The following is a 15,787-nucleotide window of genomic DNA, read 5'->3' on the forward strand; positions in this document are numbered from 1 at the left end:
GAATTGAACCACAGACAATATCTGCTTGGAAATGGAGAAGGGTCTTAGCTGCCACATCAAAACGCAGAAAAAAAAGGCATAGCATTTGAAAGCCTAAAGGCTTAAACTAATACAAAAAGTCTAATCAGACTAGCAATCCCTGATGTTAATGAAGGTGTCACACATTGCACAAAGAAAGTTGTGCCTGGCAATCTTCCATTTTTCGGCTGCCTACACCAGTGACATTTCATCTCACATTCAAAGAGCGCTGAGGCCCCTTAATGAAATGCATAATTAACATATTCTAATTGTGCTGAGCACAGTGATGGTTTTGACAGAGCTCACTTTCCATGTCTAATTCAATGCTAATTTAATCTGTTCTTTTCCCGCCGACATGACCTTTCTTGATTGAGTTTCACCGCAAAGAATTTTTTGATGGATTGATTTATCAACCTCTTGGAATGCAACAAAAGTGCCAGTTTTAGACAGACGAGACAAGAAAATGACGAGGACGAACGAAATCAGGTGGCTGCGGAGGAAAAAAACAATTTGATATTTTAAAATTAAATGAAGCCAGGCGAGCTGTATAGAATTATGTCTCATGATACATTGTGGTATTAAAACACTCCTGCACAAAAACATAGCGTTTTGAATCCTGCAGGTCTAATGGCATCATTTCTCAGTCACAAGCAGAACATTGCTTAAGCCATTCGGCTGGCGTACCTTTAACACGGGGATTAAGAGGAATCTAAAGGCGTCTTTATGACAGAAAGAGCAGAAGATACCGGCACTATTCATGGATCATCTTAATCTGAGTATTTACCAAAGGTTGATGCTGAGTAGGCAGCTAAGAGCATCTCGGCCCACTCAGCTGTTGAAATTCCCATTCTTTTATAATGGGAAAGAGAGAATCATATTCAACAGAGGCCTATAGGAGACTTTGTTTAGCTTTGAGCGTCGGGTCACAAATTGTAGGGAATTTGTTGTACGCAATAATTTACTTTCCGAATGCTTTTCCTTTACAGTCCTTCAGATGTCAGATAATACATTTGCACTATTCTAAATGGAAATGACAGAAATTCCCTCCAATGTCTGATTCCATGTCCCAGTATGAGGCAAAACCTAGGTGGTGAAATTAGGGGAGAAAACTGGGGATGAGGAGGAATGTGGAGCTGTCAGTCAGTCAGTCAGTGGGAAGGGGGATTATGCAGAGCTCAGAGCGGTAATTGAACACCGTCGGGCCCGCCCTCATTTACATCTCTCCCTTCTGCCGGCTTTGATTGGCAGCTGTACATGAAATGCCACATCAGTTGAAAGTATGTTGTGAGCTGGCACTAACAATCCTGTGGCTCCGGGGAGACCTGCCATATTGTAATTTGGTTATCAGGCATGAAGGAAATAATTCTAAGTGCCAGGAAATGTGAGGCAGAATAAATGCTTCATTGCTGCAAGTTGCCCAGGGTGACAGTTCTTATTTAATGTACAAGAGCGTCCCGTTGCCTGTAGATTTGGGGAGCTGAGGAGGGGAAGGGGGGGGTGTAAACTGGGAGGTGGAGGATTTTCACAAAGAAGATGGGTAAATGGAGGCCTGCAGAGAACAAAAAAACACAGATAATCAATAAAAAAATCATTATGCATAATTTCAGGGTCAAGTTTGTGATCTAAATAAAAATGCATAATAAAGGATATTTGTATTGAATCCCTATTTTTAGGCCCACGCGTGGAATTTCCAGACAAAAGGCATAAGCACAGAAGTAATGCAGATTTGAGCGTGCCATTGCATCATTTGGCTGACACGTAGTGAAAATGGGTCCTGAACGCAGCCACTTCTCTTAAGTGGCTCGGGCCTTATTTGTTTTGATGCACTGTTTTTGCATGGGGAGTCTTTTCTCCTGAGATGGAGCTGTCACATTGTAAAAAGAAGCCCCTGATGCTGGCAGCAGCCCCCGGGCAAAATGAAAACAAGTAAGTGGCATAGATAAATCATGCCAGCCAACGTCTTGTTGATGAATCAGATAAGACCAGAGCATCTCAGGAACACTGGGCTTAATGGAGGTCCCAGTGGCAGCTGTGGGTGGGTTTATAATGACTGTAGAGAGTTTCTTTTGTTTACTCGCAATTATAACACAGATCCAGGGATAGATAGATAGATAGATAGATAGATAGATAGATAGATAGATAGATAGATTTTTAAAAAATATTGAGAGGAGGGATATGCCTTTTTACTACCTCTAATACTCATTACATACACTCCACTCTTACGTTCATTTTTTGTCACATTTGTCATATGTGAAGATTTGTCACTAGATAGATAAATACAGTGCTGGACAAAGCATATTCGGGGCCCTATGTGAGCTCCCCATCCATGCATTAATTATTATTGTTATCTTTTATTTCAATTGTAATAATGAAAAACAACATTAAGACCTAATGAGAAATCTACAAAAACAGCTTATTTTACAAACAACATATATGAATAGCAAATGATAAAAGAATATGATATGTGCAAATGTGCTCATTTCTTTTCTTTTTTTTTTTGTAATTCCCCCCAGGTAGCTTTTGCCTTTTTAATTTTTTCAAATGCACTCCACATATACTCCAATTTACCATTTCTCTATGTATAGGAGGATCCGCCACTGGATCGACAGTGCTGGATCGACAGTGCCGGATCGACAGTGCCGGATCGACAGTGCCGGATCGACAGTGCCGGACCAAGTGTACTCACTACTATGCTGAAGGTAAGCTTCCCCTGCCCCTCTACCCACACCCAAAAAAAGGTATCATTGTAATGATTATCTTTGACATTTATTTTTTATCACAAACAACAGCAAGAGCTAATGGAAAACACACAAATAAAAAATTAGCTTACTTAGCGGACAAACAATAATAATATCAAACAAGAAAAGAATAGATTATGTAAAAATTTGCAAATTTTTATCTTCGTTTTTCCTTTTTGGACTGACCACCAGATGGCTTTTGCCTTTCTTATTTTCTCGTACGGTAAAGCCCCTCTCCCACTGTACACAAAAAAATCAACACTTGCTCAACATCTGAGCAATGTTAACGGTTACAGTCGGCATCACTCCTGAGACGAACGACGGCAGTAGTCACAGGAAGGCTATTTAGTGGCTGCAGCTCCGATCTGCAAATTTTAGCCCCTCTGACCACGCGATGCAATAATCATCATGAAATATTGTCCATCTCTTCCCAAGCAGTGCTAAAACAGTTTTCAAAATCCATTTAGCTCCAAGTCTGAGAAGGTTGAGAGAAGGACTATAAATAAAAGATATAAAAAAGAGGTAACCTCCGTAACATTTTCACTTGCTTCCATGCTGCTTTCTACTGTTTACTAAACTGTTTTATGGCCCATACTTGACATCAAACGTGACATGCTAGGAAAAAGTTTTGGGCTTTTTTTAAAACAGAAAGGTGTACTCGTCTACAGCTGGTAATGGAAAAGCAGTCGCTTTTTTAAAACTAGTTTTCTAACATTTAAAAAACCCAACCTAGACGTGCTGATTTTGGTGAAAAGGAATTTCAATGCTCGCCTAATACACTCCGCTTCACCCTTATATGTCTTTATTTATGCATTTATTTTTTATGCATAACATTAAAGGCTGGGGTGGCATCTGTAGCGAGATCCTCCAATAGATAGATAGATAGATAGATAGATAGATAGATAGACCCTATTTGTTGCAGCAGGCCTAATTATTCATACACTAATAGGGTTAAGGGAAAGTGGCCTCTGCTGCCATCATCTCTCATGTGAGCAGACTGACTGAGAGACGTGATGGCTGACATTCCCTGGCAGAGTGCGGATCATTTGTCCGCAGGAACAGGGGCAGCTCAGTTCCAAATGCCATGGTGTGGGGTGCCCAGACAATGGGCTCAATGCTGGGCTATTATCCCCTGTGTCAGCAGGGATTGGCCTCCCATTTGAAGAGGTCCACTCGTCTGCATCCATGCCACTTTGAGGAGCATCATTAGGTGGGCCTGTCAATTTCCAACCTAGTGTTATCTGGATGCTATAAATACTGTGCATCATTCCTCCCTGTATTTGCCTTCAGAGCATCCATCTAGCTGCCTGCAGTCTGAGTAGATGGTCTGCCTGGTGCCAAATCATCTCTGCTATTTGTGTTTAATCAATATGAATGCAATTGTTATTATGAGATGGCACACTGTTGTTTTTGACGTGGAGAATTCAGCACATCAGCGTGCGTCTTTGTTTATATGCATATTTTTTGCTCACTTAATTTTCATCCAGCTTCGATAGAGTGGCAGGTGACAGCTATTGTAAAGCAGATATACATCAGTTTAAATAACACCCCCGTTGATCATCTGCCAAACAGCCGATGGGATTCAAGCAGGTAAATACTGCTGAATGTATAGTCAACTTCACGTCACACTGGATTTCCACCGCACCTGATCAAACGGGCCTGTGAAGGGCCAAGACAGGCTTAGACCATCATTAGTCCATAGTGAGGTTGCAGACTACTAGTAGCTATCTCAGCTCCTGGCCAAATTGGCTGGATGTCAGTCTGTCTGTGTCTTGTGAGGTGTTAAGAAGCCTAATGATGTCTGGTCTTGGCTGCTCCATTGTTTGGATGTTGATCTTCCTCTGCAGGTGATGTAGGCGGCTGAATGTTACTGAACTATAATCCAACACAGTGCGAGTATCCGTTTTTTAAATTATTATTCACGTTATAGGTGCAGTTAATGGATGTGCCTTAGTATTTTAACTACAAACAATTCCAATGAGTGTTGCAATTTAGAGAAATGAGTCAGAGTGATGGTGAAAGAGTATTTGTTTTGTAATGTTTGCGCAGATTTATAAATTGTGCAGTTTCCTGACACATCTCTTACTCACGCCTTTTGGCTCGTCTTTAAACCTCGCCTTTGTGTTGCCACACTAAGTTATGAGGATTGCCTGTCTAAAAAAAACCCACCACAAAATTACCAAAAAGAGACACAAAATAAGTACTAAAAGGGGCAAAACAACCTGAATATAGACACAAAACTTAAAAAAGACAAGTAATTACATTAAAAAAAACATAAATTACCTCACAATGACACAAAACAACTACAATGTGACCAAATAACTACAGAAAGTGGCAAAATAGCCAAAAAGGGATGCAAAATATTTGTAGAAAGGTGCAAAACAACCTAAAAAGTGGCACAAAATGACAAAAAAGACAGATACACAGAATTCCCTAAAATGACATAAAATGATCTCAAAATGACACAAAACAACTACAAAAAGGCGCAAAACAACCTAAAAAGTGGCACAAAATGCCCCCCAAAAACCCAAAGAGACAGAAAATAACTACAAAAAGGCACAAAACCTTAAAAGAGACACAAAATGACTACAAAAAGGGTAACACAACATTAAAAGAGATGTAAAATGACACAAAACAACATGAACAACCAAAATGAGACAAAAGAAAACACAAAACAGGTCTAAACAACTAGAAAGAGACACAAAAGGCACCAAATGACTATGCAGATACACAAAATGACTACAACAAAAGATTAAGCAAAATCCCCACAAAATCTGTGCATGTTTGCAGTCCTGTGTGGGAGAGGTGGTGGGGCCTTTTACATGTCTGTGCTCAAGGGCCTATTGTCTCATTATCCGCTCGTGGTTAAAAAAAATTGGATGTGGTTTTATTTTAAACGCAGGGAGAAATCAAAGGCACTGGATTTACCGTAAAGCCTCAAAAAATAAAAACAAAATTCCCACTAGTGTTGCAATTTAGAGAAATGATCCAGAGAAAAGGTGAAAGAGGATTTGATTTTGTAATGTTTGCACAGATTTATATATGGTGCCGTTTCCTGACACATCTCTTACTCACGCTTTTTGGCTCGTCTTTAAACCTCCCCTTGGCATTGCCACACTAAGTTATGTGGATTGCCTGTGAAGATGCGATATCTTGGAAGCACTCAGACTGCCCCCAGAGAATTGGCCTGTAAACCATCATTAGCGAGCGGAGAAGTGTAAGTCTTTAAAATGTTAGATCCAGCTGACGTGCCATATAACCCCTTTTATTCCCAGTGACAAACCAAACCATCTAAAATCATGTATAATTATGGCGAGGCAAATCCAATTTACCCCTTCTGAATGTAAGGTTCTCTAAATAAATGAAATTATAGATGCGGAAACATAAAGCAACTCCAGTGTTTCACAAAGAATATCTCTGGAATTGGATTCAACATGTGTTGTGCATAAAATTTTCACTTGATTTATTTGATTTTAGCCGATGAATTCAGCCTGATAGACTTGTGGCTAAGTATCAGGATTTGTCTTTCTGATCTTATGGACTTAAAGGGATAGTTCATATTTTTTGAAGTGGGCTTGTATGAGGTGCCTCTCCATCGATGTTGAGCACTGACTGCTGCAGACGGGGTCAGTGACAAAATCTATTTTAGCCACCTAAAAAAGTCCCACCTAAAAAGCATCAATATCAGTTCAAGTGTAAACCAAAAAATGAAGCTGTTATATCGCTCTGTTCAAAGTCAGACTCCATTGACAAAAACAGTGATTTACCGTTGCTGAATACAGGAGCTGCTGGTCTAATGCTGCCTTTATCAGGTATTCTGTCAGTGTTGTCGGATTTTGCATAAGATCCTGATGCCAAAAGCCACCTTTCATGGCTTTAAAATAAACTGCTGGAAAGCGTCAGCTGAAAGCGTCAGCTGGACAGAAGCACTCGCTGTGCTGTTATACGTCACTGGAGGCCGGATGGCACTTGCTGCAGCAGCATGATACTCAGACATGGCGTCAGTTGAGAAGGCAGCCAGACGGAAGCTGTTGTGTCCGCATGATACGCCGCTGGATGTTGTCAGGTTAAAATGCCGCCGGTAACTATGTAGTATAACAATGTAAAATAAGACGCACAAAGGTCCCATTAGGGTGAGGGAGGGATGGTGGATACATCCAACAAACCCCGAACTTTCATGCGGGAGTCTGGTTCTTTGTGTCTTAATGTGATGCCATTTTTCCATATCTTACCATTTGCCTCTTTTACCTAAACCTAAACATCCGTGGCAGCATGTGCTTTTGTTTCATAAACATAACCACGAGCAGCGTAACCCCACCATGTGCTTTTGGTGATATCATGGGAGCGGCATCCCAGAACATCAGCCGCAGATACACAAAGATACCCACAGCGTAATAGGTAGATGCAGGAGTCTGTAAAGCGACAGTATATGAGAACGTGTTGGATTCAGTGAAGTCATACAATAACACAAACTAACTAAGTGATGGAAGCAGCAGCAGACCAGCAGCTCCGATGGTCAGTGAGCCAAAATTACTTTTTTTGTCAGTTTAGTCTTGTGGCTTTGACGAGAGCATAGGTGGCTTTATCGGCTTCCCCGTCGAAGGGGGCTGTCTGACAGAAAGGTTAAGTAAATAATCTCAATATAGCGTAAAATTGAACTGATACAAAGTTTTTTTAGGTGGGACTTTGTTTAGGTGGATAAAATACATTTTGTTGCTGACCCCACTCACAGCAGTAGATTACTTAGCTTTACGTGTCAGACTCCAGCCTGCTTCTCCAAACTGGAGGTGTGCCGACTGACATACTGTTTGCAATATACTCTCTATGGATCAGTACCCTATGCAACGCCACTTAAAAAAAACACAGAACTGTCCCTTTAAAAGAAAAAGAAGCCCTGACTTTTGATGCAGTCGTGGCAAGACGGAATTTCATCTTTAGCTTTGACATCTTTGACAATTTGGGAGAGAGAGAGAGAGCGGCAACCTTCACAAGTTTCAAGCGCACATAAAAGTTAGATCAGTTGTATTTTTTAAAGGTGCAAAGGGAAGTCACCAACTGAATCAACATTTCAAAGTCTTCATGGAGCCCTTGACTTTTGTGGCAGATCACAGAGGAGTGGATTGGCAAGACTCATTTACATCGTTCAGATACCGCTGGCTGGTCTAACTTGAAAAGAAAGATACCCTTTACACGGCTTAAATATAACCTTTTGTCTCATATTCCTCAGAGGAAAAATGTTAAAAACAGAAAAACAGTCATGAATAAAGTGCTTAACACATGCATGCAAATTAAAAACAAGATAGGACAGATGATGTTAATGTTGTTCATTTTTCTGCTTATTAATATTGGGGTTCGAGGGTTTATTAAAAAAAAAAAGAAGTTTGAGTGACTCCTTGTGCAAGCCAGATCTGTGGACCTGTCAGTTGATTAGTCCTCTTGATTACCATTTATAAGAGGCCCCAGCGCTCTATTATTTGCATTCCTATTTAGCCATGATTTTGCAGAGGGCACACCGTGATTAAACTTGTCAAGAGGCCTGATTGACAAGGTCAGATCTTCACATTCCATTCTGCTGAAATGAGAAAAAAAAGAAAGTAAAATAGACACTGGATGTGTCAGCTTCCCTTCCCTTTCCCTTTTCCTCTCCCACCAAGCTCAACAAACTCCCCCTCTCCCTCTCCCACCCTCCCCCTCTCTTTTCCCCCCTTACAATCTCCGTCAGGAATGTTTTAATTTTAGGGATAGATTCTGCCTGTCAAGCGAGGCTGGATGGCCTGTAGTTCAGACGATGAGATGTGATGGGTGTAAAACAATAAAAAAAAAAGAGTAGGAGATGGGAGAGAACAAAGAGGAAAAGAGCTCACTTTATTGGACAGATTTAATTACACTGAATAGAGATTAAGGCAGGCAATCCACTGAGGTGTGAAATTAACCCTTGATTACTGATGAAGCTCTGAAGAGAGGCTGAAAACAACAGTTAAAAAAAGATTGACCACTTGGAAGTGGTAATTATTTTTTTTTATTCCGGATAGGTAACGTTTGCATACATAAATGACCGAGGATAGGTAACTACATTATTAACCAGGCTGAAAACGCTAACAGAAGAAGACTTGACATGATCTGAAATCTAGCAGCTTGCTTGCATCAGAGATTACTAACCTTTCTGTTAGACCGGGCTCTTCCCCTGGAGGGGCACGGGGCCAGGGAGGGAAAAAAATACAATTAAAAATGCAGAAATTAGTTGATGCAATCTGCTCTCTCTAAATGATGTTGTGGACTTATTCTCATGAAATCTCACTGTATGAACTGTATTTGGAAAACGGACCGTTGTGATTTGCAAATACCTAAAAAAAAGAATTTAAAATTTTTACATTTTAAAAATTTGAAATATTCATTCACATGATATCTCCAGAGAATTCTTGCTTCTTCAGATCAAGGTGACAAAGTGCGTTATAGAAACAGGAAACTTAATCAAAAACATGGATGGTTTACTGAACGGGCCTACTGGTCACAGGCCCAGAGGCCCAAAGATTCACTCACATTAACACGTACCCTCCAGGAAGAGACATGAAAAGACCATACAGAGATGCAAAGAAACTGCAAAGGGACACGAAATGACTACAATAGGGGCAAAACAACCAGAAAAGAGACACAAAATGACAAAAGAGACACAAAATTACCTGGGAAAAAAACCCTGCAAATTACCTCAAAGAGTCATAAATTAGCTACAGACAGATGAATTAACTATGAAAGGGACAAAACAACCTAAAAAGAGACACAAAATGACCTTAAGATACCAAATATCTACAAACAGAGGCAAAACAATGTAAAAAGAGACACGAAACTTAAACAAAACTATAAAATTATCTCAAAATGGCACAATACAACTACAAAGAGACAAAATAACTGGTGAAAATTTAAAAGAGGCAAAATAACCAAAAAGGGTCAAAAAACCCTTATAAGAGGCACAAAATGACAAAAAAAACACCATAAAATTACCTTAAAGCAACACAGAACGACTACACAGGTACAAAATAAAAAATAGAGTCAAAACAACCTAAAGAGACACAAAATTACATCTAACCCCCCCCACCACACACACACACACACACCCAAAAAAGAGCAAAACAATCTTAAAAGAGACAAAGAAAATAACTAAACACGGACATAAAGTGACAACAACATTACATGACTGTGCAGGGGACAAAATTAAGACATAAAAAGAAGCAAAACTACCACAAAATCTATGTGTGTTTCCAGTCCTGTGTATGAGAGGTGGTGGGGCCTTTTACACATCTGTGCCCAGGGGCCTATTGTCTCAAAATCAGGCCATGATTAAAAAAAAATTACAGGATTAAACACAATAGTTTTATTTCTATCTATTTTTGTGCATTAAGAACATTTGCATATGCCCCCCCAGATAAAAACACCAAAATAGCAGAGGACTTTTATTTTGACATCATTTCAAACATTCACACCATAAATTGGTGCATAAAAATTCACCAGATTGAAGGAAATAAGTGTTTGATGCTCAAAATATTCTGGTTGAGGACCTTCAGACCTCCTCGATGTTAAAATGAAACCTGCACCTTTGAGCACAGTGATATATATTCATCGTGGCATCACCATACATTATCATCCAGGAGGGAAATGGGACATCCTCTTGTTCAAGACCTGATGTTCACAACCAAATGCACCGCCCCGACAAGGCTAGCTGTTTCGTATAATTAGCAGTAATTAATGAACGGAAAGCGAAGACTCGTTTGTATTTTAAATGATCTTAAATGATCCCATTAGCACTTGTCATAGTCCTGTACACTAAACAGCGTGAGTTCAATTAGATTTTTGTCATCTTAAAGTGGTTTCATGAAGCCACATTTGAAATCTTCCAGTTGTGCTTTTTTTTTCTCTCTCTCTTCCAAATTATCTGCAAGATGGCACCGACAAATCTCCCCCCACGCCATAAGGTTTCACGCCTGTGGACTGAAGTTAAATAATTTGGAGTATTTATATTTTGTGGCTGTTTTCTCTAACACACTCTGTCTCTTAAAAAAGTGGTGTATTATATTGGGCGGCTGGGCTAAACCACCACTGCCTACCTCTTATCCCTAAGTGTGCGTGCATGACAGCATGCATACAATAAAATATGTACCCTGTCTTGTACATTTCATTCCCGGTGCTGAACGGACAAGGGAGGAGGACAGAGAGGAGAAATAAAGTGCCATAATGAATCTAAGGGGCATAATTCATTCTGATCAAACGCACTCAGGGATGAGTCATGCTCCGGTGAACCCTTCTGACCACTGATGGGTCTACAGCAGCGAAGAGGATGAGGCGGGATTGACGAGCACACATAAATTCTAATTATTCCCAATGTATGCGATCCTGCAAATGGCCGTCCTCGCAGTGGTGGCCGACGACGGTTTTCTCTAACAAACCCCCCCCTTCTCAAAATGTCCCCTTAGACTTTTTTTATGAAGAGCTGTGGCTGTAAACCTGGGACAGGAGCTATAGAGCAGAAGGAATGGAAGCAGCGGGTCGTGTAGTTGGTACAGAAGGGAGAAAAACACACCGGCTCCGGTGCTGGGGAAAGAAAGGTACGATGATCAATTAATCCAGGCAGTAATTGGATGAGTGTGTATGTAAAGCGGTAATGCCGTAATGAAAGTCATCCATTGTGCACATTCTCTCCCTGGCCGGTGAACCATCCCCCTCATCATCCTCTGGATCTCAGGTGCTTAGCCATGCAAATCTGTCTGACAGCCCAGTACATCTCTGTCTGCCTAATTGGACAGTATAGAGTTGTTTATGGATATTGCAGACATTTAGGACTCAGTTGGGGGCTGCTCAAAAATCATTAGCGAACGGCCCCTGTTACTGGACTGTCAGCTTCACTTCACCGACGTCAAAGCGCCGCGATAAAAAAATGTTTATCTCTGTCAACAACAGGGAGAGGCTCCTTTTAAAATGGAGCAGTATACTTGCTGAACATTCAAACATGTTATGAAATGAGAGTATCTGGATCCCAGCAGCTTGTTATATCACTCCCACTGCTAGTTTTTGATGTGTAAGCGAGGTGGGGTTTTTGTTAATTAGAAATACACTCCATCTGTAGAATTTGCAGTGCTGGATATTTACTCAGACCTCAAATAAAAGGTGTAAGAATATACTGCACTCTTTCAGATATTGAGATTTTACTTCTTAGCACTCCCTTATCATGCATGTTTTGGTGGGCTGAAGATTTAAAGGCGCTATAATTAATATTTTTATATTAACAATAGAGCAATAGGCCAAGTGTACGTCGCTTCAGTTTTACTAAATTTCAGTATCTTTCAGCTCATTGTTTTGTTTTTTTACTCATCATGAGACAACAGACAGACACAGTTAGAGAGTAGCTTGTGAACATAGTGGAGCATTCAACAGCTAAAAAGCCAAATATTTTCCTCATGAGATGGTGGAGACCAAAACAGAGCTAAAAGGAGAGCGAAAATTGGACTTAGACTCCTCAGGTGGACATAAAAACAACTCCAAATGAATACTAACTGCTGATCGTTCATATAGGTCGTCTTAGCAAAAACCTGAACCATATTTACATTTACTGTTCAGTTGCAATCTCTTTGACGGAGCAAAGGAGGAAGTCTGAGGTGAAGCCAGAGGGGTCAAACAAACAGGACTTTCACAGAGTAAATTGCTGTTAGTGTCGTTTGTGAAACCAAAAGTCTACATTGACTGGTTTTGGAGATGCACCATACTTGACTGACATCATGTACATAAAGCAAAGTAGCTTACATTTAAAAAAGTAAAGCCCAAAGTAACTGCAAAAGTTCCCAAAAGTAACTACATAGTTTTGGTTTGTAACTGCAACTGTTTGCAGTTACACCACTGGCCGGTATATGGGGGGGGGGGGTATTTTTGTTCAGTTACTTTGCATATCACTAGATTTTTTTTAATCGTTTTTGTTTTTGTCACGAGTACCTTCACACTGAATGTGAAAATTACACAGCAAAATTTTTTTTAAAACAAGTTAGATTTTTCTTAGCTTTTGCACTGCAAACAAAGGCATATTTTTACAACACAGAGGCTACGCAGTCCAAACCATGACAGCAACATTTTTTATCCTTTAACCTTGATAAGGCAGCTCATAGACATAGACATAGCATACACACATCTCATAACTGTTCACAGGAGGGAACTCAGATTCATTCATTTAGCATTTTGCTAAAAGGAAACTCAATAAAATAGCTTACAGCAGCGTGTAGGATACATCACAAGAAACCAAAGACAGAATTCTAGTTGCTGTTGTGGGGCGATAGGATCCCAGTAGTTGCAAATTCGTATCAAATCTAGTCACTTAAAACCTTTTATTAAACAACCAACTGTCGCAAATTTGCATCGGTGCCAGTATTCATAGTTTTGATGAGAAACTATTTTGCATTGTCATGTTGTGTATTTGTCACTCCCCTGGTGTGTAAAGGCTGTGACTGTAAGTGCACCTGTTACGTGCACTCTCCAGTGGTCATAAATGTTGTTTTTGGAGTCATCGGTAAACAACATATTCTGTCGTGTAGGTATGAGGGTGTGTTGGTAAAAAAGATGAATAAGCCCCACAGCTCCACAGCCCCAAAATGGCAAAAAAAAAATCATTTAATGCACATTTAAAGAACCATTTTCAGGCGGTCCTCTTTTCTTCATCTACCTCTCAAATTCAAAAATGAAATGAATTTGATTGGTGAAATCAATTAAAGATTATATCTTGTACAAAATAACTGATGTGTGGTTCTCAGATAAACAGTCATTTGTGTTGGTTGTTGTGCTGAAACAGTCAGTGGGTTAAATCATTAGATGAACAACAGAAAACTCGTTACATGCGCACTCCTGCAGATGACTTTTGAGACACACATTAGCAAAGGTTGGTCAAAGTCGGTGCAGCAGCGGCTGAGACGCCCTGACTTTTATTGTCTGGTATGAGTCAAGCTTCAAAAATGCTGGATCAATTCTCATAATGCAACTAAATTGCTTCTTTCATTAGAATTTCTCTGCCTGTTAAATGCCCTCATCTTTCAAACTCCATTTACTGACTTTTCTGTCAAATATTTGAGGACTCAAACTTAACCCAAAATAACCCCAGTGACATATAAACCAATCCTTTGAATTAAAATTTTTATAATTGGTAAGTAGATCAAGTCATTTATTAATCGTAAATGACAAGCATTTGCTTCTAAAATGTGAAAATGTGCTGCTTTTCTTGATTTCAATGATTGTAAATGGAATATATTTGAATTTTTGACTGTCTGTGTGACAAAACAAGCAAATTTAATGTATTATACCTTCAGCTCTTGCAGGATGTGATAGTTATTATCACTATTTTGTGACATTTATAGACTTAACAGTTAATCAATTGATCAGAAAAATAACAGACAGATAAATTAGACATAATAATCATTCGCTCCAGGCTTAATTGGTTCTATTTAATGTCCCAGTTTATCAAAGAACAAAAAAAAAATCCCAAAGTGGCTCGAAAAGAATTAAATAAAAACATAAAATATCTAATATTTGAGCAACCTTTTCTCTACCTCACTGTTTTACCAAAAATACAACAGTCACCAATTCTCCATATGGCTGCACGCGGAGCTCCCACCGGCTCCAAACACAAGCTGCAGGTTGGGCTTATGAATGTTGAAATTGAAGGCACTCTGATTTGCATGGCTGAACATGGTGAGGCAGGGGAACAGGTCAGAGGGACTCCAGACACAAGCTTTTAGAGGGATGAGGCTGTGCCAGGGCTGCACGGAGGTGATGTGCTCATTGCACTGATGTGACCTCACGCGCAGTGGGAACAAAAGAGGAGCTGGAGGGCTGTGCAAAGATCACACACCGAACAGATCGCCCGATGTACGGTACTGTAAACATCACAGAAAGCGCGGCGGCGACGGAGACGAATCGTCAGAGTTATTTATTAACGTTCATTAACACAAAGCCGTTTCAAAGACAAACCTTGAGCTGACAGTAATGGCCGTGTCATCAAGCGGTCTTCCATTTTTGCAGAGGGACTGTTTTATCATTGCACTTATCTCTGTCAGGATGCAAATGTAGCCGGCGATTGATCGGAGTGACCACAGAAGAAGACTTTACGCAATGGACAAAAACTGGTGACAAGACAAGGGTAAATTCAGAAGGTGGTGCTCGCTCTAACTCTTTTTTTTTTTTGCGCTCTCGTTCTCTCCGGCTCTTTAAACTATTCCATCTTTATAGCTGAGCCAATCAATGGCAAACCAGTGTCTATTGTCTGTTCTGTGCTCAGGCCACTGCCCTCCTCCAGCACCCCCCATTACAGAAATGTTTCTTCCCATCAGTGCCTTTACTTATCACTTCCCGGGTGACATTGAACTTCCTATGCCCCGGCCGCCGAGACACATCTCTGAACTCACACAATTACTCTTCATCCCCACTAACAATTTAGTAATGAAGTATTGATTTCCAGATTCCTCTCTTATGGATGATATTAGATTTTGTTTGATAAACTGTGCCTGGGCCTCTAATCTGCACTGTCCCTTTTCCCACTGTCTGTAAAACAAAGTGCCACTGGAGAGATAATGACCAGGGAACATCGATGAACTCATTTCATCAATTTGTAACACTTGACAATGAAAAAGGGCAGGCATTTTTCAAGCAGCAATGTCAAAGTTTATTGCTCTGGGTACGGTCTTATTGGAAGCCAGACATCTTGAGCAGCGTTCAGCTCTAATTTATGGGCCCCAGTGTGCCAGTTACTTTTAAAGGAAATGTTTGGATACTGGGAGGATATTAGTGTTGCACCTGGGTTGTCTGATTTCCAGGGCCACCGGGGATTCATGTGTCATGTTAGACAATACGAAAACAGCAGAGGAGAGGCTGAGACTTTAGCTGTTTGCAATGCAACAAAACGCCGTTTAGGACATGAATCATGCAGAGATGTTACATGCAAGTCACACGTGCGCTGACGCAAGAGCCACAAAAGTGCTTCATCCTAATGTTGTCTGCTTAAATCGTGT

At 40.3% G+C, this 15,787-nt stretch overlaps 1 protein-coding gene across 1 annotated transcript in view; it reads left to right on the plus strand.

The window, feature by feature from the left end:
• Positions 1 to 2,690, plus strand: part of tshz2 (teashirt zinc finger homeobox 2) — a 161,916-nt gene extending 159,226 nt beyond the window's left edge. Inside the window, exon 7 of the transcript XR_015777391.1 lies at positions 2,604 to 2,690. The gene's annotated coding sequence lies outside the window, so the exon portion shown is untranslated. The remainder of the gene's footprint in view (positions 1 to 2,603) is intronic.
• The last annotated feature ends 13,097 nt before the right edge of the window (positions 2,691 to 15,787 follow it).

Source organism: Plectropomus leopardus, chromosome 9, assembly GCF_026936395.1.
Source record: "Plectropomus leopardus strain MGB_pleo_1.0 chromosome 9, ASM2693639v1, whole genome shotgun sequence".
In the NCBI taxonomy this organism is placed as follows: Eukaryota; Metazoa; Chordata; class Actinopteri; order Perciformes; family Serranidae; genus Plectropomus; species Plectropomus leopardus.